This window comes from Corvus hawaiiensis, chromosome 3 (assembly GCF_020740725.1).
Source record: "Corvus hawaiiensis isolate bCorHaw1 chromosome 3, bCorHaw1.pri.cur, whole genome shotgun sequence".
Classification (NCBI taxonomy): Eukaryota; Metazoa; Chordata; class Aves; order Passeriformes; family Corvidae; genus Corvus; species Corvus hawaiiensis.
Window position 1 is genome coordinate 70,814,934 of NC_063215.1, and position 18,753 is coordinate 70,833,686.

Here is an 18,753-nt window from a genome sequence, read left to right on the forward strand (position 1 = left end):
TGGAAAATTCTCCCCAGTTAAATTTTGGATTTACATTTGAAGCTTCCCATTTTCATTTTTAAGAATGAAAACATTGGCATATGAACATTTTTTAAATATGTTGAATAATAATTATTTTGTGTCAATATCAGTAAAATAGATGTCTCTCAAATTCACCTCTATCCTTTTTTTGGCCAAAAAAAAATTTTTTCACTAAATAGGTAGGGGAGGTAATTTTTACCTTCAAACCATTCAGCAGCAGAAGCAAAGTGTGAAGGTTTGTTTCCTGTAGCTTGAAAGTAATAGTACCATTCAAAATCAGAATTAGAAGAGCAGAAATAATGACCTTGTTTTCTAGTCGTGGTTGACTAGGTTTTTGAGAGGCATTCATCTCAGCAAACTAAAATTTGGTTCCTGTTGCAAGCAGTAGCACTAAGAGTTGATTTCATTTTAACACCTTGAAGATAGAGCTTTTTGCATTTTATTCTGCATATGCTCAGGAAGAACAGCACGGGACTGCATTAAATAGTCACATAAAATGCTCTCAAAGCTCCCTTGCCCACTGAGATACTTGTGTTATGATATGAATTTTAGGTAGGCCTTCTATTCTTTCTATAATAGCCAGGAATCTGGTGGAATACAAGAAAAAAAAGCATTTTCACTCAAACTATTGACTGCATTAGAAAACAATTCATTTAATAATTTATTTATCTAGACTCCCTCATTTTCTGTCTGATCCAGAAGACCTTCAAGGAAATGACTGAAAAGAACAAGGGATCTAGAGACCATTGAACTTAAAGGCCCTGGCTCAACTCCCTGCAGGAGACTGTGAACTGCAGTGCTGGCTCTGACCTCTAGGCCAGGGCTATCATTACTGCCTGTGTAGACCCTAAATGGAAAGAGATATACAGATGACAAAACTGTGTCTGCAGTGCTCCTCAGAAGAACAGAAGAGGCTTGTATGAAATGTGCAATGTGCACCTTACGTTTTCGGTTTACATAGAGAGCACCTGCTCAAATGGTGACACTTTCAGTCTGTCTTTGTGTGATGATGCATTTCTGCTGGCTTTGTCAGACAAGATGACACAGGGAGATGTTTGAGTCACAACCTTGCTCAAGAGTATGTCTGTCATTTTTAGTTCAGCCTGTTCCCATCCAGGTCTGGTATGGCCTCTTCAACCACTCAGTCATTTCCCAGAAGGGAGGACTGGAATCATAGGATATGCTGAGTTGGGAGAAACCCAGAAGGACCCTCAAAGTCCAGCTCCTGGCCCTGCACAGGACACCCTAGGCATCACACCATGTGCCTGGGAGCTTTGTCCAAACACTGCTTGAACTCTGACAGTCTTGGTGCTGTGACTGCTTCCCTGGGGGAACCTCTTCAATGCCTGAGGAAGAAGACCCTCTTCCTGATGTCTTCTTTCCTACCAGACAAGAACCTAAAAGGCAAAGAAAACAAAGGCACAATTTGCAAAGTCAGTAATGTTGGTTCATACCAATTTGCAGCACACAGGAAGGGTAAATTGAATGTAATCACACTTGGGTGAAAATTTTAGGAGAAGCAGGTCTCAGAACCTGAATAAAACGGTATTGTCAGCTGTGGTGTCCGGACTGTGCTATGAGATTTTATGTGTATTAAGTCAGTGATGTTGGAAACTTGTAGATAGCAATGTATTTTCCACTATGTATTTTTTTTAAATGGAGGAACTAATGATAGCATTTTTATATTTTTCTTGGCAACGTATTAATATAAAGAATGGAAAGGAAATATATGGAAACTGTTAGACAGCTTTTTTGAATTTTTTCTCTTCTATGATAAAAATTTCTTTTAGGGTGTACATAATTTAATTTTAGTGTGAATATGTTTTTGGAAATGAGAAATGTAATTCTTTAAAATTTCACATTTCACAACCCTGGTGCTTAATCTTCTTTTCTCCTGATTATAATCAGTAGATGTCACATGACCATTATCACATGAAATCCAGGAAAGGTTGACAAAGATGAAGAAAGAAGGAAGAATGAAGAACTGATAAACATTTCTCTGAAAATGACATTCATACTCTCTGGGAACCAAGACCAGTTATACAGAGAAGGCATGATGGCATAAATGAAGTTTATTTGGGAGTTAAATGTATGAGGAAGTACAGATTTCCTCATAATAGTTATTAGTAAAAGAAAAATCTTTGCATAAATGAGCTGACTTCAAAGGCTTGGTGTCCTATGCTGTATCCTATATGACTAAGAGATTGGTGACAGAAAGAAAGTGTGTTGAATGACACAGAACCATTATGAACTTTTAAGTAATGCTACCCAAAACTAAACTTTTTGATTTTTTAACATATTATTTCCAGCCTTTGTTCATTTAAAAAAGCAGAGAGGAAAGGCATGCTTCTTTTGAGTGGAGAAATGAGGTATAGTTTTAAACTGTCACTCAAGGTCACTATTGCATCCTAATGCAGACAAATTAGTGAGGAAAAGATGTCAAATATTTCTCAACACCCATTCTGCTTATTCTGGAGAGAGAAGGGGAAAATGATTTTATAAAACACTAGGCATTCCTTGTGGGTAGTCTAGAAAATTGCACGTGTATGGATACTACCTAAGACATCCTGCTCTTACTCAAGTTAATGAAAGTTTTGATAATGATTAGCTATTCATCAGTTTTAAAAGGTGAACCATATTTTCTTATGATCTGAATTAGGAAGTTGCAGAGGACGGTGAGGATGCCATACAGTAAGAGTAGCATACTGAAAACTGAAGAGAAGCAAGATTAAATTGAAGATTGTGAGGTCAGAGTGCAACCAGAAATTTTGGAAGGAGCACTAGCTTATGGGATGAGACATGGCAGTCAAATACATGTTTCCTCACAACAAATCATTTGTATTGGAGCTGACTAAAAGTAGGCAAAGCCTGAGTACACTTGGTACAGCCAATGCCTACCCTGATTCTGAAGGCATGCACTGAAACAACAATCCTGTGGACAAATTTGTTTAAGCTTGATTTCCACCCATGCTGAGATTTCAGTGTCACAGTGTCCTCATAACTCTGCTGTGGTTTGTTCAGACTTGTCCATGGCAGAAAATTCAAAGTCCTGGACCTTGTGCTAAATCCTGAAAGAGGTAGATATGGTTATATTAAGTTCTGTCATGTATAGCCTAAGCTCTCGTTAGCCAGTAAAGACTATTTTTCAGATAAGGAGATGTACTAAGTGCTTGTAGTTGAGATGTGCTGAGCTAAATGAATTCTTTTCTTGATACAGTGACACTGGGTGATGATTTGAGGGAATTTTTGATTTTCTAGGTCATTCCTCCTTAGAAGATAGCATTGCCCAGAGGCCCTTCACCAGGGAATGCCATGTTACCTTCAACTGTATATCGTTTTTTATATATTTTTTGATCCTATTGAGCTTTATATGATTTAAAGAAATTACATCTTTAACTTTATGGAATGGCCTTACAACAGAAAACCTGGAGCCCTGTGCTCTAAGCAGTACAATTCCTGGAAGCTTGATCTTCTGCTGCCAGTACTTTCTGGGAATACTACACATGCTCTACTGACTCACATCACTTCAGATGAAAATAAAACTGCTGGTAGTCTTGCTTTTCCTAACAGCATGCTACCATAAAGGTCAAAGGGAACACTTATGTCAGCCAGCTTGTCTCATATTGTGACAAATAGGAGATTTCATTCTGCATCACACATAAATTTCTAAAACCAGTGAACAGTTTTAGGGAAACTTTGGATTTACAGATTTCATGTGAAAGCAAAACTGTCATATCTTTTAATAAAGGGGTGACAAGAAGACTAGTTTGAGAAAATACATAAGGTTACTGCTTCCAAATAATTACTGAATAAGAACTGGTGGAAACAGACTTTCCACTGGGATCATGAGCTAACCATTTCAACCATTTTTATATTCCATGGATTATATGCATGATGCAGCAGCAGGATCATGGAAAGAATATGCCATTCAAAGATTAGCTTTCCCAATATATTAAGGGATGTTTTTCTGCAGGCATTTCCATCATTCTCCCGAGGGCTCCCACAGGAGAACCTAAGAGCTACAGCAAGCACCACCTGGACAATCCAGCACCCAAGAGCTATGGTTATGGAGGAATCACAGCTGACTGACAAGACCTTTTGCTATCAAGGTCCTGCACTTCCTCTCACACTCAGTTTATCTCATGTTTTTGTCTCCTGACAGCTGTGCACAGTGAGAAGTTACTGTAGGCATTATATCTGCAGTTGCTTAGGCTGGGGTTAATAAGATCTTGGTCTGCAGTTGCATTAATTGTCATCTTCACAGGCCATCAGCAAACAGGGAGTTATTAAATGTGCAGGATTACAGTGAGGTTTAAAATTTGCTGAATTCACTTGTTCTTTCTGCTTCTCCCTTTTAACAGCATACTGTCGTGTTTGTTTTTCACTGTAAAATAAGTAGTCTTTCAAACCTTGTGGAAAAAAAATTAAATGCCCTTCAGAAATGAAAAAACCCCCATCCTTATGACTCTTTGACAATATCCTATGTCAAACATAACTCAGACACTCACAGTGACAAAAAAATAATTTCAATGACTGAATTTACCTCTGTTCCAAATATCCAGGATAATAATAACAACAACAACAGCAATATTAATAATAATAATAGTAGTAGTATTGTTACTTCCATGCTATAAAAACATTTTCTTTTTCATTTCAGCTTGTTACATCCTGGTAACATTTCTCAAAACCTGACTTACATAGCACTGCCTTCCCATGAAAATAAATTAATTTTGTACCTATGAGAAGAAAAAACATTAAAGGCTTAAGTAGCTTCAAATATCCATTACTGTTAAGCGACACTCACTGTTGGTTTTTTCCTGCAAGTCACAGTAAATGAAATCAGCCTCTGGCTATGTAGGTTAGGTGAAAGCACAGAGTGCCTTAGAGACTATTCTGCTGCAGCCCAGCATAACTGTTTATGTTTATCCTGGAAAATAAATGCCTTTTGTTATTTTTTATCTTAGTAATAATGAAATTTCCTACTGGAATTGTCCCCTCATTGCATAGACATGGACATTTAGTTTATTGTTGCCAAAAGACAGCTACCAATGTGTATCAACATTCGTGTCTGGGTGCATATAAAAGATATATAAGTAATGTGCCCAGCTGTTGCATTTAGTGTTAAAGTATTCGTATCATTATGATCCATGCAGAGTTGATGGTCAAATCTCAAACTCATGTTTTTCTACAATGATCAATTAAAATAAATGCTTGTTTATTTTGTTTATTAGATTGTTGAGAGCTACCCAGCTCTCAACTGAGATCTAAATGGGATCTGAATCTCTCTTCACAGTTATGTACGTGTAAAAGCAAACACAATTTACAAAAGTACACCTAATGGTATCACAGGGTTGCATCGAGTACACAGCAGTTTCATATTTTAGGTAAAAAAAAGGAGCTGTTGTTACAACATCTTGATGGTAAAGTGGTCTACATTGCCTAGAAGTTGCTTATGTGGGAATCAAGGAACTCTAGCTGTGACAGTGTGTGAGGCACAGTGAGAGCTCTAGGAGTCATGCATGAATTGTGGCCTAAAAGTTTGGGAGAGTTACTGTATGTGTAACAATATCATCCCTGGGATTCGTTTGGGATGTGAGCTGCTTCGGCATGGAGAAAGGAGAGCAACTGTAACTCTGGATATTAGGACAAATTAATCAGAGAAATGAGTTTATGTGGTTGAGAGAAGCTCTGGCAGGCCTGTGAATGATGGCTTTCCTCATTCAGGTGGACCTCAAGTCTGCAGAGCATATTCTCAAGCAGAAGGGAACAGAAATGGCTCTTGTTAAAAGTTAGTGGAAGAGTGTGAAATTCCTAGTCTACTATCTGGTGCAAGTACTTTATTTCTGTAATGCATGAATCTACCAGCAATTTGGAGGCAGAATTTGTTTAGAATTTTCTGTTACAATTGAAAATGGTTATTTGTTGCTGTGGCAGAGTGACCAGGCAGGCACATGATACTGAGGCTGGTGGGAATTTTCCCTCTAGGGGGTAGGGTTTTATGACTCCTCTTTCCTGTAGGGCAGCTTTTTCTTCTCTCCCAAATGAATTTGCCAACATGATTTTCCTCTTTGTCAGCACGTAGAAACAGCCTGATGTGTTTCACAATCTGCATTTCTCAAGGTTTTCGACCCCTCACGCTCTCTCAGATTGCTTTGCCTGTGAGAGAAAGCAGTCCCATTTCACTTGTTTACTGACATTCACAGCATGTGCTGCAATGCCTACCTCATATGTGTGATGTTTCTTACCAGTTGGATGCTTAGAAAAGGATATTTTATTTTATTCTGTGGAAAAAAGCTTATGTCCAATAGTGCTGCCTTGGGCCTATGGCAATTAGAGCACTGTTGTTATAGTCCTGCCATTATACCTGTGTCTTATCTAAAGGCTAGGTCTGTTGTGTAAAACATTAGAAATTAATCCTACGTATAAAAATCAATAAAGCAGGCACCCTTTTCTATGACTCACAAAGACTTATTAGCACATTTGCTCACCTGGGAACCAGTGAGAACCAGATAACTTTCTGTGGCTCAGTCATTAATGTCAGTGTTTACAGACAATAAAATGTCGATCAACCTTACATTAGATATTGGCGTGTCTATAGTCAATCATCTTTTTGTCCTTTAGTCAGATATATTGAGTACATCTCCTAATAAACAGGAAATGACAAATTTACAGTCTATCAGGATCCAGTTAGGAATCAATGCCTGAGATGAAGCTTCATAAGCTGTCACAAAGCTACAATTATGATTCTTAAGTTTTAATTAAGTATATAGGTAATGGTCTACAGTAAATGAGTTTTCCTCTTTTTAGCAATTATAAAACTCTGCTATTCTCTTCCAAACAAAGCTGTGAAAATATAGATCTCAAATAAAGGTCTTAATATCTTTCCATTCGTCAGATATTGAATTATTTCTTTAATCTACATCTTCATGTATTAAACTTTGAATAATCAATTCTACTGATGATGGAGCCAAAAATCGTTATCAGTGAAATGCTTATTGTAGAATAATATTGCTTTGTCTAAGAGTCTTGCATTTCTGCACAAAGCTGAAAAGGCCACTGAGCAAAAGAACTGCTACATCTTGCCAGTAAATTTGATATTGAAAAGGTGTTTCTATTCTCATTCTGCAGTTGAATTAGCAGAGCAGAGAGTAGTGAAGTAGAGAGAAAAAACCATTTTCTTGATAGGGTTCAAAAGTGACACATTTTCTTCATCCTCTAAATTGCCTGTCAAATTAGAGAGCAAGTCTGAAAACTTCTGTAATTATCTAAACTATTGTCTCTAACAAAGATTTACATGTCTTTCCTACTGTGCTAAAGAAGGGCAGTTTCAAATCATTAAGCTTAAAACCTTCTGAGAGATGCAGTTAACAACATCCCAGAGCAAGACAGCTTCAAACCACTCTAATAAAAATTTCAAGCAGAAGTCTAAGGTTTACTTTGACTGTGTAGATACTGAACTATTCTGATCTAACCCTTTAAAACCATTACTACTCCCCCTCCTGCCCTTATCATATTAAATTGATGACTTATCAAAGCCAAAATCTTTCTTAGTGAAGGGTTTTTATTCCGTGACATGTATTATACTTAAGGTGTATTAAAATATTGATTAGTCAAGCATCAAAGTATTAGATATAGATTTAATAACAACTAAAGGTTTGCAGATATCAGAAGCTAACAATTGTCCCTTTTGCCTTTCAATTATCATAAATACTCTTAAAATAATTTTTAAAATGCAATCCCCTTCCTATAGCTAGAACATGGTACATTTATTATTTCTATATCTTTGTTGTGGTTACTTCAGAAATTGTAGAACACAGCTTGGTTTCTGTACTGAAGTTTATCGGTAATACAAGGCTGGGAATTTTGTAATTTTCAAGCTTTTTCAGACTCAGTTTTTTCTACCTTTACCTTTTTAAATTCATATTACTTGTGTAATTAAATTATTTACTTGCTTCAACAGAATCAGAATCTGGCAGATTTTTGGGAGTGATTGGTTTATTCAATCTTGATACTGAAATATATCCTGAAGATAATGGCTCCTTAAAAGAAGAATTTCCAGAAGTAACATTCATAAAGAATTATTTATGAAATATTTATGAAGATCTTTGGGTATCAGTAAAGTAAATGTGGGGGAAACTTATTAATAACTCAATTTAAATACTATAAAAATTCTTGTAAATTATGCAATCAAATTCAATGTAAACTTTTTACTATTTTGTTAAAACCAGATACCATAGCAGCATCCTTGATAGTTTAGGAGTGAATTGTAAAACATGGCATTATTAATCTACACACATGAATTATGGTTTTGCAGATAGGGTCATTTCATTAACGGGATGTCATGTCAAAGAGATATTTTCACTAAAACAATGTTGCAGCACACTGAATCAAGATAGATGTGAATTTTAAACCAGAATTTCATTAATATTTTTTGAGTGACAAAAATAACATATATTCCTGATTAAAATTAATGATGATTTATTAAGTAAGTGAAGGTTACCTAATTGCAACTTCAGTTTAAACAATGCCTGAATTGCCTAATTAAAAATTTTATGCCTCTTGCTTAAAAGGGAATTGCTTATGAATTGCTGCTTTACCACTCTGATTGCTCTTCTTAAAGTTCAGTAAATCACTGAAGCTCAGAATGCATCAAGAGCACAGTGTATGCAGGTGAGCCTTCCTTTGCTATTTCAGCACACAAGAAATTGTTTTCGCTATGAAGAAATTGAAGTGTTTTGCAAACAATTACATCTTCATGGTTATCCATGGAATGTTACCTTTGTTCGTCCTAATGTAAATATACACACCTTATTACTTCAAAGCATGCACATGGCATTTTGAGTCCACTAAAAAGCCCAAAACCAAAATAATGGGTAGAAGAATATAGCATAGTAAGATGAGTATGTAGTTAAATGGTAATCATAATGCACTGCACAGTAAAGACAATCAGAGAATAAACCTCCAAACAGTTGTAAGTTGGTTTGGGCTCAATTAAAATTATTTATTTCCATTTCAGTTGAAATACTTTTTAAATTAATTGTAAATAGGAAGCAATTCTTTTTCTTCCCAAACAAAATTACTATCAACATTTCACAAGGAAGAAGTTAGATTTTCAGGAAGGTATATTCCATCGGAAAGATTGTTTTGTCAAGTGCTTTCTGTCCACTGTCAATAGATTTCCAGATCCTTACTTGGATCTCTGGTCATATTTACCAAAACATTTTGTCTTGTCCTGTACTGATACATACATTTGAATGAAAGTTGTTCATATGCAAAAGACTCACATTAATGCTTATCTAACTTGTTCATGTAGGAGCAAGAGTTTAAAGTATGAATCTCCACTATCACATACACAAACTTATGGAGTGCAGAAGAAAAATGTACATATGCTGGAGTTTGGGATATTTTCGTTTCATGAAGAAACAGGAACACCAAAGTAGTTTGTGAGTTATTGCTTATATTTGACCCTTGCAAAACCTTGAGTTCCATTGCAACATTTCTCACAAAAGTACGATCTGAAGCTAGCCTTATGTCATTGTTGTAGTTGCCTCAATGGCTTTGGTAAGCTCTTCAGAGAGATTTCCCAGCCAATTCATCCACTACTATGGGAAAATGTCCATCGTGAAACATGTTTTGCAATCCCCCACAAGCAGGGTCAAACTCAGTAATACTGTCAGGTGGAGCTGTGATCTCTAGGCATATGGTGCAACTGATCAACAAAGACAAATCCAGTGTGGAAACATTTTGCCATCAAGTGCAGTGCTTCATGATCAGATTTAATGGAAAAAGGGGAACAGTAGCAGTTTTGGTGCCCAAACTCCAATGTGCAAGGGTAAGGGGGTAAAATATGGAATGCTTGGGACCTTTATTCTGATCGTGTACTTCTACATTATGTACCATTTCACTCAGAATTCCAGCAAATATGTTTAGACAATATATCTCTAGAAATATGGCTGCCAAAATAGTAATTTCATTTTACAGCTTTGCTTCAGTCTGGATGCTTATTAAGAGGCTGAACCCTGTAATTCCTTTACTTCCTCTAATAGAGGGGAGAACATAGGAAGGGAGTTAGAGAGGAAAACAAAAGGGAAAAAAGAAGTAAAATGAAGATCTAATCATATAAGGAAAAACATTCTAATGCTGAAAAATTATGAAATTTAGTGGCCGACATGAACCAATCTTTCCCAATAAGCAAGAAAAAATATGCCTTTTTAGAATTTCATAGAGGTTTAAAAAAAACCTGTACTCTGGTGTTAAAAGTATACTTTTCAAGGATTTCATTAGGTTACTTGCTTTCATAACAATAGTATCCAGCGAACAAAAATGTGGCTTTCTATCAGAGCATCCTCTCCATTCTCTTCTTCATCATTTGTGTCCATGAAATTGTGTCTAGTGGTATGTGTGTTTCATAACACCTGCTGGAATGAAGTTGCCCTTTCCAGTAGCTGTAATTAAAGTTTGATTAACAAGGAGAGATGTTTCTGCCAATAGATGGAGCTCTGAAGATCCAAAGCAAGAGTTGCAGATTCCTCTGTCTGCTCTGCTGGACTTAACTCAGCATACATAATACAACTTCCTAATATATCTCTTTAGACTTCCCATGAGGTTTATATTATCTGACTGTGTAGCACATGTTCTTTTAAGCAATGATGTATTAATATAATCTGCAGTCAACTTCTCCATGTCAATGAGTACCTTCAAATGAAATTTGCGATCGATTTTATATCTTAGAAAACAGTGTACAATACTAATGTCATTTGTAATATGTGTTCTCAATGAATGTTATTTGTCTCTTTCATATCCACTCAGTTGCTGTGATGAGAAAAATAAGGATGGTTTTGTAGAACATCCAGTTCTATCTCCAATTCTATCTCCTGGATACAAAAGGGGAGAACTTAATCTGCTCTCACTGGCTACACAGAAACCAGTAACATATCTCTTCAAAGACGCTCCCTGAGTAGAGCCACTGTGATAGACCTGGGACAACCGTGTCTAATTTCACTGTCATTCTTACACCTAAAACTTTTATTTGAAGTTTCTAGACGGAGGCATAAGTTTTAGGTATAGCCACAATTGATCATCCTCTCAACCACGACTGCTAGGTAGAGTTTTCATCTCACTCTGGAGCACTGTTGCCTGTGGCCTCTAGGCTGTTCACAAACACCGAAGTGTGTAGAAGATACTGAAAGGTGCCTCTCAACAACCAGCTCCTATCACCTTTGTTGAAAGGGAATAGTGAGAATGGTTTTGGACAGCGAGATGGATTCAATCTACTCTTAGACACCTTACCTGCTCTGGAATCATAAGTTTTGCAAGACAACCTTTGCGACATCCAACTGACATGGTCCTGTCAGGTAAAGTGAAGGCAAATGGCTTAGATCAACATTTACAACAGCAGAATCAGTGGACCAGAAAACCAGACAATGTGGAGGCCAAGAGCCCAGGCAGAGCAAGACTGAAAATGTGAAAAGGCAGACCACAGGGGAATATACTGAGGGGGGTCCTGACTCCTAATTTTCCCTATGTGTACCTTCATGGAGTCCTACACTTTGCCTACTGTTGACTCCTTTAACAAAAGGTTCCTCAACAGTAGAGGGTCTTGGTTAACTTCAATAACTATGGGTGTGTCCTCAGAGCAAATAATGGACATTATTGGTATTTAGTATTACTAAAACGATTCTTAAAATGTGTGGTTTATAATATCTTAAAGTAATCCACTTGGAAAACATACCACTATTTACTGTGTATACTGTAAATATAGGATTTGAATAGTTGAATGCAAATAAAAATATGCAAGGGTGCAGCCCTTGGTTTACATTTAGAGAAGGAAGTTGATAGATGTAAGGACATAAAGATGACAGAGATTGATGGTGAGGAGGTAATAAGTTACTTGTGTGTATATGATGTGAAAGATAATGAGATTATTTGAAGTCTATCAACACAGATTATAAAAATGTGCATGCAGAGGCTATGGAAGTTCAACATTAAAAATCCAATAGATAGGATTAAATTTGCTCCCCAGCTTGAATCTTAAAAAATAACATAGAATAACAATAACCACTTTTAATTGTTTCATTGCTCTCATCTGAAGAGGGTTTAGAAAATGAAATTGAGAGCTAGAGAACTGAAGAGCTTCAAGATATCACTTTAATGCTGCCCTCTGAATACTAGTCACATTGTCTGAATCTCAGGCCCCGGTCCATTCTCTGAAAAAAGCTTTTTTCTATGCAATTTAGAGGCAGTAAGTGCTACTTTCTCAGACTATCTGAATGACCTTCTTTCAAACCAACTTGATGAAGTGGAAAGCACATCTTGCATGTTCCCTTGCATTTCTTAGGGAAACTAAAGCAAACCTGTGACTATGAGTTGCACTTGAAGATTTCATGTGGGCTGAAAAGGAAAGAAGGCTAAATCATCAACTCACAGTGAGTAGAAGCAAATACACTTTCCAATGACAGTGATTTGGATATTTTCATTGTCTTATTCTCTCACGCTCTTGAAACTGAACATTTTATTCTTTAGGGCATAACCTCTATATGTGCTAATTAGTCTGAAAGAGAGAGTGAACACACATTTAATTAGTGTTTGATGTAGCTCTTTACTCATTTGGTGGGTTCCTGGCTATTCAGAAAGACGAGGTCAGCCAATAATATTGACAATGCCAAAACCCCCTAACTTACTGCTGCTGAGTATCTTTCTGTCTCTGCTGGCTACAACCTCCCTCTATCACCACCTTACAGAATATGGGCTATATTTCTGGCAGTGCCGGTCTTCATGACAGTTTCTGCTTTCAGGTGCTTCCCCCATAAAAGACAGAGGATGACAGTATCCTTGTTTAACCCCATGTACATTTCCATATGAAGCCTGTTTTCTGGCATATACAGCATATATATGACAACACATTCTATCTTTATATACTTATATACAGTTATATAAAAGACTTTTAAATAGCAAAAGACAATTAAAATTATGTATAGAAATCAGATCCAAAGCAGGAGTACAGCCTGACTACAAAATCAAGACCCTCCAAAATGTCTATTTTGCATGAGTCAAGTTTGAACATGTTCCTTAAAGGTTTACCACAAAGATAGCAATAATGTCGTAGTGATATAGGCAATTTTGTTAGGCTTCTTGGTTTTGTTTTGTTTTCATTTTGCATAGAAGCTCCCAGAAACAAAAAAATGGAAAAAATAGGCATGTTCAGTTTCATTCCATTGGTGGCTTAGTTAGGGAACCCTTACATACTCCAGAAAAGCCTTATGGAGCTGTGATTGTTCTTTTTTGAATAAAGCTTCACTCTCAACACTTTCTTCCCTTTTCTGGGTTTATCTGTCTGTTGGAAAATATAGCTGCAGCTATGGATGTTGTCAAGGAGTTAATAACAACAGCAGGGCTTTTGGGTATGAGACAGAGAGCATCACAACTCTTGCTTTTGGAATTATTTTACATACACTGTAGGAGCAAAAGTGACTGACTGAAGATATGACCTTTGGCTGAAGACTTGAAACAATGTACCCTATGAAAGAGTTCTTTGGGACTATAACTGTACTGCCTTTCATACTCAAGTAAATTCATACATTGCATAATACATTATGTCATGTAGACAGCCCCAAGGTGAGAATATCTTCTAATATACCTGAGTGGAAATTACCCTTCAACACCATTTCTAGGTAGCCTTCATTCCATTATGAAAGCAGTAAAAGCTCCCCTGCTCTTGAACAAGAAAATCAATGTGGGAATTTTTTGCTAGGCCAATAATACTGTAATCCCTTCAGAGTACTCTTTTCAGATCAAAGTTGGTTGTAAAGATCATGCTTATGAATGACTGATTTCAATTACAGAATTAAAACCTCAGCATTAGACATTGTAATTGCTCAAAAAACCACCAGGTTTCTGTTATTTCTCTGAATAATTTAGAAATTCCAGTGTAGTCATAGAGGAGAGCGTTTTCTGAATTAATAGGCCAACAAGAATAGCAGTACCCTCTGATGTTAAAAAGAAAAATCAATAACTTACATATGCACATTCTGGGTTTTGTTTGTATATTGCTTCCCTTGTGTGTGCAGCCCTTTTGTTTGCTTTCCAGGTTAGCTGATGTTATAAAGTTGATTAGTTTGCTTGCTTGCTTTTGTGAAAGATAAGAAATAATAAACTGAAAACAAACAAACAAGCAGAACCCAAGTAGAAAACATGCAACAGACGATAACAATTTATAACACTCCATATTCTGATGTCAGGAAGAAGTATACTTCAGAAATAATGGACAAGATTTGCTTTTCTCCCCAGACACAGTCACTGACCCAAGGACAGAGACTACTCTTTCTGCTTCCACAGTTCGTATGGTCCTACAGAGAAACAAGCATCCACCTAGTCATAGCACATTCATAGTAAGTCAAACCTTTTGGAATGTCAGATTCTCTTAACATTACATTGTAGTGTACTTTACAGCATCTCATCCTCCCAGAAGAGGCAGAGCACACACTCGTACTCTCAGCCCTCCAAGGAGGTACAGCAGAGCTGTCAGATAAAGTCATGAGTCCCTCCTGGAAGTGGCACCCCAGGCAGATGGCAGAGCAGCTGTGCCAATGTATGCTACCTATACATATCTCTATATCACACTGCCCCCCAGTGCTTTCAGTGGTATTAAAATATCTTCCCATTTCTGCCACTGAGGTGGAAATTACCCAGTCAAGCAGCCAGTCAGAGGATGATATTGTTTGTTTGTAAAATACCTGGATCTATATCAGACACAGTCTAGACTAAAGCAAAGCAAAGTTTTGTAAGCTGTAAGCACAGCACATCGATGCAGCAAATAGCCAGAAGAACTTGTGGCCTTGTATGTGCCTTATCACGTCCCTTCTGCAGCCCTCCACTCATACTTGCTACTTTGTTCAGAAGGTCCCTGGAGAATTAGGTTTGAGGGAGAGAGAGGAAAGTGAGGAAATGAGATTAGGAGTGGGAAAATGTCAACATGAATTTCAGTTTCCTTTTTCTAGTGCAAGAAGTGAAGAATTTGGGACAGATCCCATTCCTACCAAGGCCAGTGACAAAATGTCCATTGACTTTAATGAGAGCATGGTTGATTTGCTTGGCTTTTATTGTTTCTTATTTTCTAACTTCATCTCATGGCTGGCCAGAAAATTTGGGTTCAGTTTCAGCTCTTGATAATAGCTTTCATACTATTAATTCAATACAAAGAAATCCTTTTCAATCCTATATGCTCATAAAATTCAGGCTGACTCAAACTGATTGCATGTAGTCTGAAAGCAAATCTCACTGTCAGGAATCAAGCTGTAGTACATTTCTATGGCATATTCCTTCTTTCTATTTTTAAACTGTTTAATTAGGAAGAAAAGGATTCTAAAGGGTGATGTAGGACAACTATAACAATTGCTACCTTATACTTACTTGGCTTCAGGAACAATTCAGGACTAATGGTAATGGGTTCCTGCTTGGGCTGAATTCAAAGGGATAAACACCACCATGAACAGGTCAGATTTTTGGGAAAACATCAAAGAGAAATTAGCCTAATTTTGTACACACAGCAAATTAGGCAAACAAATCTATTCTGGTTGGTGGGTGGAAGCCAGGAGTTTTTCTGACAGTCAGGTAAACCACAAAAAACCTCATTTATTTCACTACTAAAATTACTATAAAAGCAGAATTTTATTCAATCCTTTAGATACTCTTTTTAGAGTTATCTAGGTATATGGGTAGACGTATAGAGGGGTAGACAGATAAAAAGAAAAAGAAGATATTTTGACATGACTATTGAAAATCAACCATGGGAAGTTAAACATGCTTAGGGAAGTTAGTTCAGTTTTAAAAGTCTGCTGGAATTCATAAGCCCTCAATACCACTTCTCACTCTATTTTTTTTGTTTTGCTAATGCCACTAGCAAGTCTTAGGGCTTTTTAGACTCAATTCTGAGAGAAAATGTCTTTACGTGAGTTTACTCTTACTGTTAGTCCTTATATTTCTGCTTACTGGTCTGTTTTGAGTTTGTCCTCTGTAAAGTCAGTGACCAACTTCCACCAGATTTCACAGACTGTCCTGAAAATAGGTGAACAGACACTACTAGTGCCACCTTCATCTTCACCTCACACTTAGACAATCAGACACTGCTGTGGGCCTCAGGGCATGAAAGCCTAGCAAGCTGGGCTTCAGTTGTTTCAGAGCTTGTGGAGTTACTTTGGGCAGTACTGCACAGTAATATTGAGGTTGAAATGAAAAATGTAATCCCAAGTCTTGCCAGCATGGCACAAGTTAAACTAAACAATAGTTTCATTTTCTTTCACCATTAAATATTTATGTCTAAACAACTAGTGACATAGCTGAAGAATGTCAAACAATGACATTCATCCCCTCACACTGCAAAGGAAATATAAGAGCTGTGTCCTGAGTGTTGACTGGTAATAAAATTTCTTCTGATGGTCACGCTGGTTTTGTAATATAGGGTTAACTTACTTGAACAACTGAGAGATGAGGACTATTAGAACACAGCTAGCCATTTTTCAGTAAAATTTTTACATACAGGTGGTCAAACTATCAACAGTATTTTCACTTGTTTATCTGGTATTGTACTTCTATCCATATGGATAGCAGATTTGAAGGAGAACACCACAGAAGCATGTCTGAGAAGTAGGTTTACTGAAAGATTGCATTATGAGAATGAACATTATGTTCTCTGACGCATGGGGAAACTCAGACACACATCTGGAATCTTTTTTTTCTTATTATGGCTTTCTACTGGAGTCTGTGGCCTCAACATGACTTGTACTGAAGACAATGAGCAAAAAATCTGGCGACAGTTCTTCTGGCTTCACATCTCAGTTAAGATTTCTTTTGGAAGAAAATCCAAAGACTGTCACTGGTGTCATGGGAGAAAATTTGCAGACAGCAACAGCACAAATCTATGAGTAGTTCTGCATCTGTGCATTAATTTGGCCTACATGGCTCATTGTTTCCTTGGATAGGGTGTTAGATTTTTCAAAAGGAATGAAGAAAATCCCACTGGCAGAAAGCATTTAACATGTGCTTTCCTAGAACAGCTACAGCTTAAGGAGAGTGGCTGCAGGTCATTGGTACCAAATGAGTCCTTCAGGCAATCAGCAGAGCAAAAAGACCCAGAGTACTGTCCTCCACTGAGCAGTAATTACTGCTCCACTCTTGTGAAGAAAACCAGGAAAAAGAATAACAACTCAAGTTCTGAAATACAGAAGCAGATGAAGCAAGAAAACAAGTCTTCTGCTTGACGCAGGCAAGGAATGCTGGCCACTGTTAACAAGTCACAAGGAGAAGGGACAGAAGCAGAATCAAACACAAATAAGATTGACATTGCAAAGAAAGATGGAAATTACCCTATTTTTCAGATAAAAATAATAAAATAATATGAATGAAAAGAAGCAGATAGAATCCTGTAAACACAATGAGGAAGTAGTAAATGAGTAATAAGTCAGCTACAAAGAGCCAGTTGTGTCTTCTGTTCTGATCTGGTGCCTAAAAAGCTTTCCAGGAAAGTACTTAACATTCTCTTATTAAAGCACATAGCAGTTCTGTGAGAGAGGATAATTTATTTACAGGTTGTGGTGTTATTTGTAAGAAGAGTCTCAGAAAAGCCTTGGATTTTCCATTACTCAGAATGAAATACAGAGAGCACTTTGTTTAATTCTTGCATGTGCTAAAAAGGAGAATATTGGTAAAGGGAAAATGGAAATTCCTATCCTAAAAACATAGTATCCAACTTATTTCTACTGTTTCTTTAAATCACATTATTTGGCTTAAACTTATTTTCATCAATAACATCTGATTACAGCCAACAGTGCCAGTACTTAAAAAATGTGTGAATTGATATCCAAATAGTTTCAAGGCTTGATTTTGCCACTTGAACTGGTGTTGAAAATGTTACAACCCACAGATGACTTATCTGGATCTACTAAACCACCGAGAGGTGTGAAATATAATGCTGTAAGAATAACCCTAATAAAATCTTTATTTAAATGGCTTGGGAGAGATATATTATTGGGAAAAGGAGAGCAGACTCTTAATTCCCTTTTTCTGAGCACGAAAACTACCCAATGTGCCTTACATTCAGTTTAACGTTTTCTTCTAAATTAATTTCTTCTGAGCATCATTTATTTGGTCCTTTGGGGCACTGTCAAAACAAATTGCAGAGCATTGCTTTTTAGCCTGGTCATTATGGCACTTTTTTTCAGCAATTTGCACTTAAACAAATTGGCATGTTTCCTTATTAAGAGCTTCTTGAAGTTTTAGTTACAAAAACTTTTTGTCTCCTCAAAGAGGCCTTGCCACTAGATACAATTCATCCCACTTCCCTTCTACTCTAGTGGGTGCAGAATGCTGAGTATATACACTCAATTATCACATAGTCTGACTACATGAAAAATCCTATCATCATCAAAGGATATCATATTGCAGCAGGGCAATAGCAGAAAAATATTAATCCTCTGAAAAGACAATGAGTTCATAAAGGTAGGTGACACAATTCTGTTACCTAATTCCATAAAAATTTATTGTCCTTGATGTTCTCTTTGGAACCCATGCAGCAGTATTTTTCTTATGAAGACTAAAGTAGGTTGTAGTAAGAGAGCCATTACTCATACTCATGCTAGCTAGCTAAGCTTTAACTCACTTCTACAGAAGCTCATAAGGTGCCCTTCCACATAAAAGAAGATGCTGACAGGTTAATTTTATTCATTGCCTTCAGAGAAC